We start from the raw sequence: 20115 nt of genomic DNA, 5'->3' as shown, positions 1-20115 counted from the left end.
CTTGGGGATCTTAAGCATGAAAGGATTGCAGAGATGTGCATTTTATTAGCTATCCATCAGTCTTTGTACATAGACAAAGGTAGTACATAAACACACACATTTACTAGGCTCTCTGCTCAGCAAGAGTTCAGAAAATTACATGCAATGTGATTTCAAATAAAAACAAACAAGCAACCAAACAGCAAACACATTAATTACCATGCAAGCAAGCAAGCAAGCAAACAAACAAGGTGGGGGGAAATAAAGTAATAAATGAACGTGCAGAGTTTAGCCTAGTTTTTGTTTGTCTGTAAATGAAAAACATCGTGGCAGCAGTGCATTCTTTTCTTTTTTTTTTTTTCTTTTTTTTTTTAAGTTACGTGATCCTTGAATTACAAAACATTGGTATCTACCTAAATGCTGTTGTGTACCCTGCACGTCATGTACTCATACACAGATGAAAGCTCTTCCTTTATCCCTGCTGGCACATACTTTTTCTCTCCAATGGGCTCCTCCTTTCAATATGTAGACATATGAGGAATCAGGTTGCTTTACTCTCAACAAAGGACACATAGCTACCATTTCTAGTGATTAAAAATATTTGAAACCCCCACCCCCCACCCCCGCTCCAGTGCACAAACAGCCAGCTCAATAATGATTGCAGACCCAGGATCTAGAGAACATGATGGTGTTACGCAACTGGAGATGTGACGTTATCTGGCAATCTGAGCAGGGTCATGCTGAACATGGGACAATACAAATTATGTGTCAGGCATCATGTTGATACAGGTTGTCTCAAACTTCACATGAATGTCAAGCAGTGCAGGCAGGCATAAATTAAGTGCCAGAGTCATCTCCCTCACCTCGGCATTATCTTCTGTCTCTTGCACCCCTATTGCAGGACTGGAACCTCAGAGCATCCCAGTGCACCCCTCAAGCTCCTGTCCAGCTCCTTGACCCCACATGCTAGGCACCATCTGACTGGCTTGCTAATCAGCTGCATCTGACACAGGAGCAGCACCTGTGTGGGTGGGATGGTGTGTGCTTGCAGGAGATGCAACTACCGGGCAGGGTCTGTCGCCCCCATACTGTAATCCCATGTTGTGGCTCAACAACAGCAAGTGAAGGGAGGAGGCATCCCTACCCTGTGGGGCAATTGTGCAGTTCCTTTCCAAATGGGCTGCCTCCATGCCCATCAAGCTGTATTATTACCACTTAATATATGTGTTTACTGCTCTTTTCAGTTTTACAGGGAACCTGGGGACAACAATTCCTGACCTGAGATACTACAACAGAGTAGCAATTGTCATTCACCCTTAGTTACTTGCAGAGGTTGTTGGTCCCTTTTTTCTTTTTCTTTCCTTTTTTTTTTTTTTTTTTTAACGATGAGTTACAGGAAAAAACACAGTACAGCATGTCTTTCCAATGAATTGGGTATTGCTCCTGCAATATTCCTGCTATGTATTGCTCACATCACACCTATGACCGCTGTGTTGTGTGGCACACAGCTGATACCCAGCTGCCCCGTCTTTTCCTGAGAGCCTGCAACATAGCAGCAGTGACAGGAGGCAGCATCTCAGTCATACTGGGTAGACATGCTTGTAGCATCTTCTGCTATTCTGATGGTGATTTTTGAGGAACCCACCCGGTATATTGCCTCAAGCTGCATCTCCTCAGCACAGGCTTCAAGCAGAGAGCTGTGCAAAACCAGGCTTCTCTGTGAGAGTGAATCCACCACTCTTCCCTGCTCCCCTGAGGATGATTTATCTTGCTACTGCTGCTCTTTGGGAAATTGTCTCTCTCCCACTATTCCTATCAACTACTCTCACACCAATTTAGGCACCTAGCACCAGTGACTGTCCTAAATTTCATCAGTCTCTGGTTGTCTTGTTTTAGAATCTTCTGTCCCAGAAGTCTCTTCTTATCAGATACAGGGATCTGGTGTATCCTCTGTCAAACTGTTATGGAGCATTTGTACTCTGCAAAACAGCTAGTGAATACTTCACCCTGTATATCAGTGCCAAATTCAGTGGTTCTTGTGGAGATCATGACAGTCAACTTGTAAAGCTGTTTGGGGTCTGTCTGTAGGTAATGTGTTATGCAAATGCTGCTGTCTACTGCTGCTTCCCTGAGGTTAAACAATATCTGCCTGGATGTGTTCCCTTACCCTTTCCTCCAGACATACCTCTGGCTCCGTCGCTCTGCCCTGGGGAAGCTGAGACCATGCTGCAAGTGCCAGCAGAGTGAATACACATAGGATTAAGACTGTTAGCCACTGCAGCATGTCACTTCTGCCTGCAGCTTACTAAAGCAGAAAAGTCTTGTGGCTGATATGTCCTCCACTTCACTGGGTTACATGACACATGCCAGAAAATGTGTCAACCTACTCCCCATCTCCTCAGCATTATTAGCCCAGGGAAGGAAACACAGCCAAAGAACTTGCACACAGCTTTGACAGGTTCTGCCTAATCCACCCACACAATGACATTTCTTATGCTAAGTGCCAGAGTGGTGCAGGGAGGCCACAGCCTGTATCAGCTGCTGGCAAGTCAAAGTTAGTTTCATGGTGGTTATGTTTAAGAGAGAGACTGACGTTACATTAAGAAGTCTTCGCCTCCTGCAGTGCAGTGCTCAGAGAATGACATCAAAAGCCTTCCTAATTCACCCCCCGGGTCATTTGATTATAGGCATGGCACAGTGCTGCACTGCCCCAGGAGCCCGTGAGTCACAACGACATCCATGACTATCCCCTTATTCCATGGAAGGAAGTAATGTGCTTGGAGCATAAAACAACCAGGAGTAGATTACATCCTTCCTCGTGTCAGTTTAGCCCTGCCAGCTGCTGGGGGAGGCACCAGAGAGGCGAGCGCAGCCTCTTGTTTCCCAGCCTTGCTCCTCCCCACCCCGACCTCAGGGAAGCTGTTCCTCCCCACGCTGGGATATGCTGTGTGGGCAAACCCCACGAGAGGGTTTTGCTCAGCCAGGTGAGGAAGAGAATGCTCCAGCTCTCTTCTCCAATGTGGTAGAGAGTTATGTCACATACCAAAATGTCAGTCTCCCCTCCAACAGGAAAGGCATACCTGTCACAGAAATACTGTGTTTTCTCCTCCCTTGGCATTCATCCTTGCAATTAGTCTATCTGTTTCTGATTTATTTATTTTCAGGCTGTCTTCTGCACCCTTGCTCCCTTGCTTGGGCACATGGGGCAAACCACAGACTTGCCCTTAAACTACACAGAGAAGAAAAATCAGAAACAGACTAACCACATGAATCAATAGCGAGGGACAGAAAACACATGATTGGATGCTGCAGTTCCCCTCAGAGATCCATCTGTCTTCAGATGTGATGTAACTGGGCTCACGTACCACATCTGCAAAGGGGGTAACACATCCCTTTTCATAACCTGACTTGCAGGGTAAAAGTGTGCTAGCTCAGAGAAGCCAAGGGATGTTTAAAAATCATTTCAAAACAAGATAGATAGTCTATGTTCATGGAGCTAAAGCAATTGCTTCCTAGTCTGAAGTGACTCCTGTCAGCGTTATTGTTTCTTTCTGGAATTTCAGCTTGGATTTGGCAGAAGTTGAGAAGCAAAGGCACACAGAGAACTGCTTGTGGGAATCAAGTGTCTCTGTGTGCATGGGCCAATCCCTTTGTGAACAAACACCTGTCACTGGGCTGCTGGGTTACATGGTGGTACAAGATGACAGTCAAAGCTGACTGTGTGGGCTCACACCTATGAGGCAAGGCAATTTTAGAATACAAACTACTGTTTTTCCTACAAATAAACACAACTGCATAACAAACCACGCCTCATAGTGCCATTAAAATGCATGTATTATATTCTTAACTCTTCCTTATTTGTCTCCTAAAAGCATCATTGTTTGGGAGGGAGTATCAAGACACTAATAAAAAATAGATGAGCCATATAAGAAATGAGTGCCAAGCAGATGAGCATATATAGTTTCATGCATTTCCAGAATGTAGGAACTCTGATAACATCGTGATTAGAGTCAATACACTTGGTACAGCATCACACAAGTGTACACAGCTGCCTGTCCTTTACTAATATCTTATTTTATACCCCATGGTTCTGCAGCCCTTCATCAGGTGAATGGTGCAAAGTAGTTCACATGATAGATCAGACAAGAAAAACCCTCCAGATAGACTTCTCTATTTGTTTCTGGCTAGGAAGATTAAAGCTCTCCTTCTTTTGGAATCAACAGAAATACAGATGCAAAAGCAAGACACGGGTAAATGAGAGAATTGTTGTTCCTGCAAGCAGAGCATCCTGTCTTCGAAACAGGTGAGTACTCCCAAACTTTCAAAATGTTTCATTGCCCTGCAGATAGATCATAGATCTAACCCTTCTCCTTCCCAGAAACTTTCCAGCATTTTGAGATGTAATAGAAGCAAGGAGAAGTCAGTCTTGAAAAAAAGGACTGGGACAAAGAGAGGAAAAAAAAAAAAAAAAAAGAGGAAAAAGAGGATGCCCTAAGTTCCATAATCAGCCTCCCAGACACTGCCACAGAATTTTGCATATCTGCATGAAGACTTGGCCCATACGGGTTGATCATTAGCAAGAACTTGGTGCAGCTGTATAAACAGCAGATTTCTACACCTACGGGCCTTCATTCATTTCCTCCAGTGAGGTTTTTAATTTGACTGGCAGCTGGCCTATCTGGGCAGCTGATAAGAGAAGAAAAAAATCACCCTCCAGTCTTTACATCTCCATTGCCTTTTCTCTGGTTCTCATCATAGAAGTGTACAAAGAACTCAAGAGCTCTCAATACATTTGTAGCCAAATATTTACCCTAAGCGAGGTAGATTATATTTGCTTACTGTATCCATTGCCATGCTTGGCATGTATTCAAGACTGTCTAACTCCTTGGAGTACTATTGAATACTTTGAAAAAAAAAAAAAAAAAAGAAAAAAAAAAAAAACTTTGTTTATAACAAACTGTTTGCCAATGCCTGCACATTCTATGCAGTCCAGGGTATACTTGCTCTCAAGCTCACATGCCTGGCACTGGGGATAGCTCTTGGTCTAGTGCTGCAAACCATGCCTCAGGGACGGTCCTGGGATGCGGCCAGTTTACCTTAGTCCTTTGTAGGATTATTAAGAGTATTTTGAAATTCTCTCGGGCATTTCACTGAGAGGAAATATAATTAAGCAACTTTCAGAGGAAACATAATATTTCAGAAAATAAAACTTGTTCTCAATCAGCATGCTTATTTGTGAGCATACTTATTTTGACAACATTTTTAATGGAGACAAATTAAAATAATATTAACATTTGATATTATTAATAGTATTGCTTGCCATAAAATAAAAACATATTTATGTTCTTTGCTTCATTTCATTTTGTTTTGATCTTTACAGCATATATTTAACTTTTTTCCTATTAAATTGAGTATTTTAATGACATTATAACTTTTGGGCTTCCTGGTATGAGAAGGAACACATTTATGGAACACTTCCATTATGCCAAATATATTTTCTCTGTGTTTTCATTCTGTGAAAACTTCAGCACCTCTACTTTTTTTCCCAAGTGTTGGAATTTCCCACAGAATGGAAATTCTGTTTCCCGACCAGCTCTGCTAAAATTTCTTGCTCTATCAAAAAGAAAGGGGGAAGGGTGTCACAAGTACACAACTGTAAACTTGTCAGGATACATTTCTCATTGTTGGCTCATATGTTGCCCTCTTTTGGTAGCTTTTGTACTGTACTACACATAAAAATTTTAACATCTGCTGTAGCAACTCTGCATCCTAAAGGGACTGAGTGCTGAATGTTAGAGCTAAACAACTGTGAGAAGAGCAATAGGTTGCAAGTTAGTTATTTGAACTAGCTTATAGAGACATCGTATCCAGAGAGAAAAATCAAGAAGGGATGAATAAAACAGTATAATATAGAATTGGGTGATAAAGGGTAATGAGAAAGAAACAAAAGGAGAAGGAGCTGGTGCTCACTTGTGAATAATTTAATCCCATATCCTGACTTCCATCCTGTGAGGACAAACATGACTTTCAAGCATGTGGGTGATCAACATTTGTAAAGGGAAGTTCTGTCCTAAGCATCATTCACTTGCTCTTTCCAGCTTGCTTTTTTTTCCTAACCTATGCAGGGGTTTTATTAAATTCTTGTGGATATTGACTAGTCAAGCCCAGAAGAGTGTCTGTTAACTTTCCAAGACTAAATCCCTGCCAAAGTCAACACTCTTCTTTTCGCTATTAAATTTCTGTGAGATTAAGTTAAATATTAGATGTTCTTTTATATAAAGTGAATTGTTAAGACTAATTACAAAACCATCAGATATTATTAATCGCATAGTAATTTTAAAATCATTATTTGAGTGAGACAGTGAAGTGTTATATTTTTTTAAAGAATAGAGTTATTTTCTGCCAATTCTGAGGAAAATTAAAAAAAAAAAAAAAAAGAAAAACTCAGTCTGTCACAACGATTAAGAGTCTAAGTAGCTGGGTATTCACCTTCTTTTGACTTTCAATAACAGCCAAGTACTAACTCCCCCAAAATGCCATTCTCTGAGAACAGACTGCTGTCTACTTCAGATAATTCTCTGTTACAAGCACAATAAATGGTTACACAGAAGAAATATTCCCAGCATATCTGCAATTGGAGTTCAGCATTTCACAGCCCTATTCTTTAAAGATTAATTTTCCTTGGTTTGAAAATCAGCATCAGGATTTCAGTCTCACAGGAATTCTTTTATAAACAGTTGCAGAGATGATTTCAGAGCTCATAAAGCAGCCGTTCTTCCCACCTTGAATTGTGGAGCATTTGCGGCAACTCCATATGATCAGAAATTCTTGGAATTAAGAACAACTCCCAGCCTTCCAATGTAAAGACATAAAGCTATTCTTTATAGGCATTCTCCAGTGCTTTATTCAAATCTATACTAAAACTCCCAGCAATATGAATTCCCCCTGAAAGACTACCTGACAGCCTTCCAATTTTCACCTTTAAAAAATATACACCCAAAAGGCTTGATTTTGCTGCTTTCCTCCATTCCAGCTAAATAATGGTGGCTGGTTTAAGCCTCCTTTTCAGACCTTTGTTCCATGTGTAAGAATACAGCCCAGACTTATGGGAATACATGCTTGTCTGCTGATTTCCATGCAACCAAAATGCACCTTTCAGTGCTCAGGGGCTTGTAGACTTTTGTCATCTTTCCTACAGGTCTGACCAAACTCTTCTGCTCCAGTCAATGGAAGTGCTTAAGCATGTGCACTGTTTAGGCTGATATGTAGCTCCTTTGTTAAAGTCACCTAGCAGGGCTATAAAGGGAGTTGTAAGCCAGAAGTACAGCTCGTGTACTTTAAGTTAAGTATATACTTAATGAGATGCTGGGTTTCAGCCTCAGTCTTTCCCCCAAAGTGATTTTTCCACCATTTGAATTGCTGTGGGATTTCTTCCAACTCCTTCCAGTCAGTCAGTGGCTGGCAATATTGAACACAGACTTGAATGTAATAACACAAAGCTTTACAAGTGAACTGTTACCTCCCTGCTTCATGACATATGTCTGAATGTGTATAGCTTTTACCACACTACAAATACATTTATCATCACCGTATGATCTGCTGTCCACTGTACCTTGAAATTCTATCAGCAATAGTGATGACCAGTACATGTACATCCCAGTATAACTTTTTTTTTCTCTTTTCCCTTCCCTTCCCTTCCCTTCCCTTCCCTTCCCTTCCCTTCCCTTCCCTTCCCTTCCCTTCCCTTCCCTTCCCTTCCCTTCCCTTCCCTTCCCTTCCCTTCCCTTCCCTTCCCTTCCCTTCCCTTCCCTTCCCTTTCTCTTCTTTTTATTCTTCTTTTTATTCTCATTAGTTGTTTGGCTGTTTTTGTACCCAGCTTTCTAATATCTGGCGGCCCTTTGATATCATTTATCTGCTGTCTCCTGTTTACATTCCTTCCTGGTTTAGTATCATCAGCACATTTCACTATTGTGCTGTTTACCTCTACTTTGAGATTACCAATGGGGATATTAAATAGATGTCTGTCAAAAGTCCCTGCCATGACCCACAAGACATTTCTACAAGCTACGATAACACAGCAAGTGATCATTACCCTTTGTTTACATTCTTTCTCCCATTTCAGTCTACACAGCAGAGTTCCCCGCCAAAACAATTAAAGTTCTTTTTCTCAACATGAGTACCTGAAACAGTAGCAAATTGCATATTCAGTGGTCCCTGTATCCACTATCCTACATTAGCACCCAGTGTGTTTATCTCAATTCACTTGCTACGTATACTGCTTGGTTTGCTGAGTGCCTGTGCTGAGAGCACACTGACTGCAGCCTGCTGACTGCAGCCTGCAGCCTTGGTCTTCAAATCTATAATATACAGAATGCACAATGTTGCATATTAGCATGAAAGGTATGTTTAATAAGCTTTATTCTTCCAGAATCCATACTGCTTGCTGTTCTGATACTATTTGCCTCAGTGTTTCCTTGGGATTTGAGTATGACTTAGCTGTATCAAATAAGAAGATTTTGGCCTAAAGAAATTTTAAGAAATTTTCCTTGATTTATGGCTTTTGAGGCCAGAGAGGACCATTAACTCATCATGCCTAACCTTTTCTCTGTCACAGGCTATAGCATTGCATCATTCCCCATACACTAAGCCCAGTAATTTCTGTTTGCCTAACATGTATTTTCCAGAAAGGCATCCAGTTTTGATATGTACACTATCACTTTCTTGGGTAGTTTCTTTCAGCAGTTCATCACACTTAGTGCTACAATTCCAAGCCTCGTTGCTTTCTTAATTTTGCTTGACTTACATTTCCACCCACTGACTCTTGTAATATATTCATCTGAGTCAAGACACTATTTTTCTTGTTCTGAAGGCAATTATACACTGTAATCCAGCCATCTCATTTTGATAAAGGAAACAAAGCATATTCTCCAGTCTACAAGTAGAGCTTATGTGTGTATTTTTTCTGACCCTTTTCAAGATTTCTAGCACCCACAGCTCTGTAAAATACTCCTGCTGTATAGTTAGTATCACATTCGACTTGTACATCCCTGATAACTCCTTTAAAGTCGACATTAATCCTCTTTAGCACCAACAGACTGAGTCCTGTGTCCAGTTGCTAACTCACAATGATACCAAAACCTTTTCAACCACTACCCTTGGGATACAGCTTCTAGTGCATTAATACAGGCACCATGACTTAAAGTTCACCTTGCATGCACCGGTCCAGCTCATCAAATTTGGGCTTCTCAATTCTCATAATTTATTTACTTTTCCACCAATTTTAATTTCCTCCCTAATTTACTAGCGTTGTTTTACTAGGGATGAATCTGTGTCTCCACCATTAAGGAAAATTTTGCAGGCTGCCAGACATAACATCCATTTCTTCAGGCCCACTTTGGAGCTTTCATTTGGAGCTGACAGTAACTTCTTGACATCTATCAGTCAATTCTTAATCTGCTCAGCAGTCATTCAATAGCTATTATACAGCACTTGTTTTTCTAAGTGCCTAAACAGAAAAACAAACAAGTGTATTTGAATGCTAAAAAAAAACAGACTTGGAACCTAAATCCTGAAAAGTGTTAAAGAGCCTAATCCCCTCTGGTGCCTAAACGCTTATAAGCATGTGGATTAATGTGACTGGGTTTAGGAACACTGTTATGAAACCACATGCTTTGTATATTTTTATGTTAATATTAGTTTCTCTTATCTTTGAAAGACAAAACTTTGACATCATGGCAGTTAGAGGGACCACACTTCTTTTTTTTTCTAGTCACACACAGCTTTCCTTTTGTTTCTTGCATCTCCACAGGTAACCATTATTTTTCAAAAATACTTGGTGATGGCAGTGTAAATCTGCTAAATAATACTTGTAATATCATTAGGTGCAGATTATGTATCTTTAGTCACTTTCATATATTCTTACAAAATACATATATTCAGATAGCCTAAGTATTTCCTCGTCTGTTTCTATCAATAGGATTTATTTATTTGTGTCACAGTGTTTCTTTCTTGTTAATTGCTTCAAGTTATTTTATGTAATTAAAGACAGATGGTAAAGCAAAGTTCAGTATCTCATCCATTTGTTAATCAGTGGTTTATGCAGCGCTATAAATGTAGCAGGGATGTTATGATTTTTGGGTTTTTGTGTGCTGTGCTTTAAATTAAATGCTGGGACCAATTCCTAGTTACTCTGAAGCCAATGACAAAAACTGCCATTGACCAGGATCTCACAGTGGGAGACCATGGATGGGGAGAGCTGCAAGCCAGCTCAGTGTGGTGTTTATGCTTTACAGAGGCACACAGCTCTCCTTCTCTTAGGCCCAGGTCTTGCCCAGACCTCTTCATCAATAGCTTCCACGGCATGTCCGTGGGAAATGAGCGGCCAGGTCAGGACATTAACAAAGGGGTTTGTTCTCCTTTCTTTGTGGAAACCTAACCCTCATCTCAGAATTCTTTGGGTTTATTCTATTTTAGGGTGGGTTTTGTTGGTATTTTTTTTTCCATATGCAAGGGAGCAAAACATCTGTTTTCATTAAGGACATCTTGTTCTTCAGATTAGAGAAAATCACCAAGAAAGGGAGAACAAACAAAAGCCTCCAGAGGAGAAGGAGGCCCACCACGTGCTCCCCCTGCGCAGCCATCTTGATCCGATTGAGCACTGCCTCCAGCCGCAGCCCACAGGCAGCCCCCAGCCAGACCAGCCCCTCCTCTTTCACCATCCCTTCACACCACTCCTAACTTACTTGTGGGCTTATTTTACCCAAGAAGAAAACATTAATGGTATCCTTGCCTGGTTTGCCCGTCTGCCCGCTTTTCCCACATAATGGGAGGAGTGAGAGACCATTCACATAGCCACATAGCCACCAGTGGCAGCAAAGTGTTTCCGACCAACTTGCTTCTCAACTGTCTGCGCCCATCTTTCAGTCCAACAAGTAATTTTGCTTTATCTGTTTTGACTCAGTACTAGCCTGCTCCTATTGTTTCTCACATTCTTGCATTTCCACCAGAGTATGTGACTGACAGAAATGCAATGCCTCAATTAGACTTACAAGAGGTGTGCTGGGAATTGCAAGTCGGCCTAAAGATTTATGTGTTACACCAAATTATCGTAACTTACACACCACTTCCAGCAAGCCAGTTTGGAAATATCAGAATCTCCCCCAACCCCTCTCCTCCCCCCTTTCCTGAGAAGGCCAAATTAGAGAGAGCAAGGATTTCTCATTGCTACCGTGAGTCATGCTCATACTGAGCACATGGCTGGTGAGGTCAGTGACAAGGGTTACTGGGCTTGGGCTATAGAAAAAATGGATTCTGCTAAATGACAAAGCAGTTAAAGCAACATGAATAAAGGGGAGGAATGCAGAAGCCACTGAGGTCCCTAAACCACAGGCGGAAGGGAAGTGGAGAGAGATTCATGCTTCTTGGAAGAATGAGCAGACAGGTGGCATGGGACACTTTGTTCTTTTATTCACGTAACCCTCTGGCCCCTAGCATCAGCTGTGTGTCCGTTCCCCCCGTCCCTCCCTCATTCATACCCCCCCAACCATAATGTTCACAAAAACAACAAATTCACCTACTTCATTTAGCCTAAGAAGGGATTTTTGAACACACTAGCACTACTCATTCTCAGGAATATGCACTGAGGCATATTTGAAAATAAAAGGGCAATTCCTGCCAAGTAGGTGTCGTGCATAATCCCTACTTAAAATGCAGATATTCAACTTTAAGCACACACTTAAGTCCCAAGAAAGACAATATAATTTAAGCAAACTGTAATTTAGTGTGTTGATTGCTTGAATCAGGCCACAACCAACAAAGGATTACTCACACCAGCAATCAAACTGTGTATTATAGTGTACTTGGATTGCTGAGTCTATTGCAACAGGTGCTTTTTTTTTTTTTTTTTTTTTTTTTTTTTTTTCATGTGTGTTCCTGTAAAACAAGCTTTTTACTTCAGGAAACCAGCAGTATTTGGCACCTATTGTAAGAGATGACAATTGAAATTTCCAAACTGCTTTAACCACAAAGAAAAAAATCTTCTGATGTTGCTATTGAAATACAACTTTCAGTTTTAAAGGTTGATTGTCTTTTTTTTATTATTATCATTGTTAAATGCTAAAGCAGCAAGCAGAGACACTTTACAGTCTATTGCACCGGGCTCTTTTTCAGTAGTTTGGCTCCTGCCAACAGCAGGTTCAGAACTGCCAGTTCTAATTAAAAACTTAATTTTAAAGATACATTCAACAGTATATTCATAGCAGTAAATCCTTCCCACCCTCAGAAATTTAAATTGTTAGATTGAGCAAATGGATACAGTTCCATTTCTAATGATTCCCAAGTAATGACTTTAGCTAGTTGTTTTGGCGATTCATGATTATCTCCTATGCCTGTTGAAATCAATTTCTTCTTTTAGACCAGTCACCTAGAATGGACTCCCTGAGTTGTGTCTGTTTCTTTGCCTGGGTTTTATTGCATTTTATTTTCCTTTGTAATTTTGTATTCCATAAGTTTAAAAATAGCAAAGATTATTCTCACCTCCAGAAGTTTAGTGACAAATCCTTTTAGTACTCCCAGTTGTAACAGACAAAAAATTGTCATCATAAACTCTGTATAAGTACCATTGCGAAATCTATGATTTATAAACACACTCTATTGCAAAAACTATTTTGATAACCCATGACTCTCCCTGCTGTGGTCAGCTCTAAGCCTAAGAAATAAAGGATGAGTGAAACAGTTTTCTGCCTTCTAGATTCAGTGTGAAAATATCGGCTTCAACAGCTAAGCTCTTTCTGAACACCAACTCTAGAAATGGCACAAGTATGGATGTCTAAATTTTGCTTTGGGTTATTTCTGGGTCACTAAGGCACCACACTGAATGGGGTTTCAAAGGAGCAGAATGCATCCCAACCTTTGGATTCACTGTGTGCTTACAATTATTAATCAAAAACAAAACAAAACAAAACAAAACAAAAAGCATGCTGAGTATGTATTTGCATTGTAGAAGGAGAGTAATGGCTACTATTATAGTATCACTGTATACACTTGTTATCATCCATCCTTTATAAGCTTTTCAGATTGAAAAAAAATACGTTGGGTGTTCTATTAAGTGAACATAAGAGAACATATCTTTACTTTATTATTTGATTATTTGAGTCTAAAGAAATAATTTTACTTGTCTTCCTCAGTATGATAATCATTAGCTATTAGTAGGGCCAGTTACAAGCAGTAAGTCTTCTGAATAACTATTATAGAAAAACAATCATTACAATTCATTAAATTCATTAAAGCTCTACCTGCATTCTCACATTGCTATAAATATTCCCCTGTCACTTAGTAAAGTCTGATGTTTGCATTTACCAATAGGTTTTAAAGCATAACATAGACTAGGAAGTCCTAAAGAGCTTCTGACTAGAGACAGACAGCATCTTAATAAATTTTGTCATTGAGACTCAGCCCTGCTTTCTGATTACACAGTCCACCTCTTGGTTTTGGTGGCTGAATAACAGCCCTGAGGCAAGTACAACTGTTAACATTTAAAAGCACTAGCTGGAAAGTATTTAATGCATTTTTAGCTACTTGTAACACCGTTAAGCTCTTGGAGAAGAAAAGAAAAGAAAAAAAGTTGATACTATCTGCCGAGCCAGTTCCTCCAGAGACCTCCAGCAGACATTCCCCAGGTCTTTGGTGGTCTACAGACCAGTTTGAAATCCACTGGACTACAGAAATGTTGTAACACTTGAAGTATCTCAAAGGTCTCCACACCTGTATTCTTTTTTACAGAAGGAGACAGATCAGGCTTCAGTCATAAGATAATAAAGAGGTATAATTTTAACCAAGAGACATTTAACTGAACCACCAATATATTCTCATAATTCAAAGCAGGAATAAGAGGAACATCTCCAAATCCAAAGAATGTATTATATCATCAACTCCTTGTTTTTAAGTGGTTCCAAATCATCACAAAGATTGTGTAAGAGCAGCTGATTCCCAATATAGATATCCTTTTCTTGGGCACTATGTCATGCCAAGACCCTGGCTGAAATTTTACAAGGAGCGTCTCTGATTGTACTTTAAATAATGGTTATTAGTCATAAGGATTGGCTACCTTTCTTTTCTTTGAAAAGCTGCTATAAATATACCATCATTTATTCATTTCTGGAATCATCACATCCTCCTCCAAAATAGTTATGTTAAATTTCCAAAATTTAACAGCATATGTTGTGGGGCATGTGTTTAGACATACAAGTTTAAGAGCATGTGTCCCATCAGCTCTAAAGTATATGTAGATCATGTTCACCTAGAAGTAAGCACGTGAGTCTTTTCTGCAAGTTCCTGAAGGTGGAGTTTCCTCTTCATTAATTTAAAACAACTTCAACCTTGAATAAACACAAATTGATAATTACTTTTAGTATTGCACTGGTGTACCAGTTCTGAGGTCCAGTCATTAACTAGGACTCCAACTTAGTAAGAGCTGTATAGACTCTGGGAAGAATATATTCTCTAACCTAAGTGTTTGTAATGTAAACTCTTAATTTAAAATTCATTAATTTTACACATCACCTTACATAACAATCACAATGCCATAAAAGAGTGAACACATGCTTGTAATTAAAGCCATGGCAGTCTCATCCCATTGTATGAAAAATAGCTCTATCATAATGGTCCTGAGTTCATGCCAGAATAGCAGCTAATCATGGGAGAGAGATGATCTAACACTTACAGAACATGAAAATAGAAATGCAAAGTTCTGGTTCCAGCCTATTTTCTCTAGACTTGCTGGGTGATCTTGTGCGTGCTACTTAAGCCTTCAGTCCATCAATTTACCCATCTGCAAAACAGCAATAACAGTATTTATCTGAGTCAGAAAAGTTTTGTAAGAATAAATCCATAAATCATTGTCTCTTACGTACTCATAACAAGCTTTCTATGTAGCACTCGTCATAGATACTCTTAAGAAGCACACATGGACAACTGATTTTAGCCCCATAATACTTCTGAAAAGTAGAGTTCTGAGAATATGTTGGCAGAATAAAAAGAACTATCATGGTCAAATCATTTCTATTCTTGTGCCATTTGTATTTCACCTCTGATAAGCAATAAGGATAAAGTCAATCAAGGGCATTTTGTAATTTCTTGCACTATAACAGTTTAACAATATATATATTCAGAAAGTTAGACCAAGTTTTTCTACATAGAAATTGTAGAGCAATTCCTTTGATTCTTTATCTACATATTGTTTTCATAAGAGACAACAAATTATTTGTAAATGAACAGGGTCACAATAATATCTTAGAAGATATTCTGCTAAATGTTACTGTGGATGATTTTTCATATGAAAAGAATGCACAAGTACTGCTCAGTAGCCATAACGTCACCGTGTGCTTGTACCTAGCAGGAAATGCTGGTGCCAGGTCACCAAGGTCAGTTGTCCCATTCACTGACAAAATCATTCATGATATGAGAATGAATGAAGTGTCTTGAAAGTCTCTGAATCCCTGAGCAAGTTTCACAGTTCAGGATAGAGCCAGTCTATCAGTGGCATACTTTCAACATGTAATCATCTGTAAAGTCACGTCCTAACAGAGATAATGAGGTCCCATTCATTATTTGCCAAAGTGCAGCAGTTTAAGTCTTGTTTCCCTTACTCTTCTCTGCTGGAAAATTAAGTGCTTGAAACTTGGACTTGATCCTACCTTCACTGAAGTCAATAATAAGACACCACCTGATTTCAGGAGAGCAGCAGCAGACTTCTTGTAACACAAGATCACATTAAATTCACTTATCCTTCCCTCACAGAGTGGAAAGCAGGTCATGGGTCTGATGTTTGCAGCAATAATGAGGAGGCTTTAGAAACTAAATGGGATGTAGCTGATGATTTTAGCACAAATTGAACTGAAGTACTAATGACTTACCAAGCATTATTCTTATCTGTTGCACAACCAACACATGATGATGTCCAGAAATAGTGTAACATCATACTTCTGTAAAAGCCTCAAGGGTTCATACCCCATTCACTCACACCGATATAAATCAGGCAGCAACTTCACCAAAGTAATTGAATTACATAAGACTAAAATTAGTGAGGGGAGAATTAGGCCTAAAGGATCTATCCAAGTAGTGAAAGGGAAGAAGGTGTCACCTCCTGCCGGCCCCGTCCATCCAAGAGGAGGGCAGCCCCAACCACCTGTGCTTGCAGAGAGTTTGGCCCCAGCCTGTGTCCTGTCACACAACACGTGGCAGCTTTGCTCATGCCAAAAAACTGGCAATGGGTTCAGAGACAACCTGAGAAGATGGGGCAGTCCCACGGGAAGCCGCAATGAATATCAGGTCCTTGAATTTTACTGCAATGCCAACTCATGTCGGTCAGTCCCAGGCCAAGGTACAGGGCTGCTTTGAGCCAGTTTGCCTCGACAGGTTGCTGACACACAGGTTGCTGTGGATATCCTAGAGATACTGTCTCTTTTTGACACTTGTCCTATCTCACTGACAAACACAGCTGCCCTCAGCAAAGGGGCATTGGCTGCTTCTAGCATCAGATCCTAATTGCCTGTATTTAGTGTAGGGTATTGAGATTGGTTTTCCTTCAGCATGTTAACACACTACTGATATATGTTATTTAATCTTTGATTAAAACACAATTTTCTCACACCAGTACTAACTCTACTCCTTCTTAGGCATGTCACATTCCCCACTGTAACCCTCAGTGTGCAGCACACACACTGCTCTGCCATACCCTCCCCACTTCCCACCGAGCTCCTGCCCCCTTGCAGTGTCCCTCGCAGCAGCATCACAGTGCGGCAGCAGCGGGACAGCCAGCAAGGCTGCAGGGTTTCCACTGGAACAACATCTGACCGAGTCAGGGAGAGCTGGTCTAACACCAGGAACTGAAAACTGATCACCGAGCAATGTCAATTCCTTGTCAATGAATGCTTCTACCTTCTGAGCCCAGAGAGACTCAAAGTATCATCATCCAGCCCTTTGATATCCTATATATTTTTACAAGAACCCAGTATCTTGTTCTATTGAGAGAGCCACACCACAGTACTTCAAAACAAGTAGCATGTTCAGCAGAAGACCCTTAACTCGTTCTTGCTTTTATACATTGCAAATGTTGGTACTTCTATAGCTGTGGGCATCATTTTTTATGAACTAAAAGCTGAAATGAAAGATGAACTGTTCGTGTGCAAAAAAAAATAAAATAGCATTCATTGTAATGAACAATTCCGGTTTGTCATTCTATGGGGTCTTTTACATTGTGAATAAACAGTGTTATATCTTTAAGCAGTATTTCAGCTGTTTTATAACTATCTGCAAATCAGCATCTTACATGGTTCAGGACAATTAACTAAATTGGAGATTTAAACTAAATCAATGCTCAGCAGAGCTGCAGCCTTATTTTAAATGCTGAACCACACTACAAAAAAGCTTTATCAGAAAGTAAAGAGACTGCTATTTTTTCAGCTAGAACATGTGTATGCATATAAAGGCAAAATATTATTCACAGTAAATGTTGCAGATGAAATACTAGATTATGAACACTGAAGTTCTCATATATTAATTTAGATTAGGAACAATAAATTTCGCATTTTTCTGAAATGCCTTACACCTGAGAAGCTTTAAATAAATTGCAATAATTAAGTCATCACTGTGATATATGTCTCCACTTACAGATGGGTAAACTGAGATTGAAAGTGGTTATTTGTGCCAATTTGTGCCTTACCCAATCAATCAAAGAACAAAACAGCACTTATGATGCCCTGGCTTCCACTTCACTGGTCAAACTTTTACCAGATCATTCTCATGCCAAGAGGACCTCATGCTAACAACCTCATTGTGTTTGAGAGTAGGACCCAGGGCTTTCGACTCCATTATTGCAGTAACACTTCATTACTTGTATTCCTGCCCATTAGTTTAACATATACAAATATTTTTACAGCCAAATAAAATAAATTCATGAATTCACGTATTTTTATTAATTATATTGTTTTCCAAGCACCTCAATTAAAATACCACTGGACATCTTTCTCTCATTTGTCAAAAGTCCCAGTAAGCTTATTTCCCTTTTATGCAGTACTGAATTATTTACTCTTCATTTTCTACACAAAACAAGCCTTGACTGGTAACTAGATGGCAGACATGACATGTCCAAAGCCCAGAAACCTGTTCATTTGACTTCATTGGTCTGTTGGGGGTTTGGCTTTTTTCCTGATCTTGCATATGTTATCTCCATCTTTCTCCAAATGCATCAGCCAGCCTGCCTGAGCTAGTCACAGGCAGGATTAGTAAAATTAGGCATCCACAGATGTTAGGCTACCAAAAATGAATACCAATGATGTGGAAGTATTTCAGGAGCTTTCATTTTGGGGGAAAGGGGGGGAAATGCAGCATTTAGCCAGGTGGAGAGCCTTCTGCTGCACCTCCAGTGCCTTGTAAGACCCTGCTCTTTCCTCAGAGCAGCTGAGGCAGGATCCAGGCCAAAGCTCAGCTGGGAGGTGGCAGGATATCAGCAGAGGCCAGGTGTTGGGCTACTCCTGCACAATAACTTATCTGCATGAAAAGAAATTGCAGGCTTTATAGGAATTAGCAGCAGTGTGGCTAATGAGGATAGAGCAGCCTGATCTGTGGAAGTGTTGAGCAACCACAACTCCCATTTACTTCAGCACTTTTGCAGATCAGACCCTCAGGGTTATTTGCTTTTAGGAATAAGCCAGTTGTGGTCTACACCAGCCTTTCCTCTTGGCAGTAATGGCCCAAGCCAATCCTTGCTGGCTTTGACCAGCCATAATTAGCACGGCTCCCAATCACAGGCAGTCATGCAGTTATTTTTAGTGTATCAAATACACCTAGAGACTAAAGACATAGTTTTTCCAGTAACTAAAATACCTCTTTCCTCTTGTTTAATGCATTTCTCTTTTCAGGCTCAGTAGACTGTTGTTGTTGACAAACTACAACGCCCACTTGTCACTGGGCAGTCTGTGCTCCATAGAAAAGAGCCAGCCAGATGATAAAAACTGTAGAGAAATTGTTTATTTTATCACTTCGTTTATCTTTTCAGTCTTATTGTTCTGTCAAGTAATCGAGAGATGAAGGGCTACATCCCAATTACACTTTGGTTTGATTCAGACAGCCTAAGAAAGATGAGAAAGATGGGTGGCTGCCATGTACTGCGCCCATTCCCACTGCTGTCCTTAAGAAGGACATTTGTTCATTTCTTCTCATTTCTGGCTACACACTAGGAAGGGCCAATGAAGTGAAATTTTCTGAAAGGTGATCTGAGTTATTTTCTCTTTTGCATCAGTAGGAAAGAAAAGTAACCAAACAGCACAATATAGGGTTGTTTCCCTCTGATTTACAAAATATTTTTTTCCCCCACAAACTTTCCTACTGCCCTACATCATGCCATTGATTTATTTATTTTCATGAGTGAAAAGCTCATCCGATCATCTTCTACTAGCCTGATTCACTGAGATTTGTACCATCCCATTTGTGTGTTCTTCCAAAGAGTTCATCTGCTAGGTTGTTATGAGGTGAGAAAATAATCTGACAGATGCAGCTAGATTGATTTTCCAAAAACTTTTGAGTTTTCTACAAAACTTTCCTGAGTCTCATTGACATGAGTTTAAATTTCCCTGAAAAAGTGAAACAGAGGGATCTACCCAACCAAATCCAATTCCTTCCCAACTAGGTTCCCCACCTGTGTGCAAATCCCTCCTTTGTCTGACTTAGTATATAGATGTAGGCACAGGGCTGCCATATGACTACTTCAGTTGCCGTCTGTTTTGCAGTTTCTCTGCCTCTCTCCAGACCTCTTTTCCCATTTTCTGCCAATCTGTACTCTCTCCCCTCTCTCATCTGCTCCCCTGGTCTAGTTCTAAAAATGTATTCAAACTATCCTGACCAGCTCTATGGGCCTGTGCAGTGATGAGGAAAATCTGGCTATCAGAGGACTATTTGTCACAGGCATTGAAGCTTGGAGTCACATTAGTTCCTCATACTGAGCTTCAAGGGTATTTGGGATGGGCTGACAACCTATCTCAACCAAAGTTAACTCCCATTCACTGGGAGTATGAGGAGGTGGTGCCAGTAACATTGCAGGGTTCACAAATACAACACAACTTGTCATAACAAGTTGCTCTG

General features: G+C 40.2%; 1 long non-coding RNA gene across 2 annotated transcripts in view; it reads left to right on the top strand.

The window, feature by feature from the left end:
- LOC140002576 (uncharacterized) overlaps positions 1-20115 on the top strand; it is a 59602-nt gene that overhangs the window by 5216 nt on the left and 34271 nt on the right. For both annotated transcript variants that reach the window (XR_011809502.1, XR_011809501.1), the window contains exon 2: positions 4203-4282. This is a non-coding gene — a long non-coding RNA (uncharacterized lncRNA). The remainder of the gene's footprint in view (positions 1-4202; positions 4283-20115) is intronic.

This window comes from Anas platyrhynchos, chromosome 5 (assembly GCF_047663525.1).
Source record: "Anas platyrhynchos isolate ZD024472 breed Pekin duck chromosome 5, IASCAAS_PekinDuck_T2T, whole genome shotgun sequence".
Taxonomy (NCBI): Eukaryota; Metazoa; Chordata; class Aves; order Anseriformes; family Anatidae; genus Anas; species Anas platyrhynchos.
This window is presented reverse-complemented; position numbering and strand designations above follow the sequence as displayed.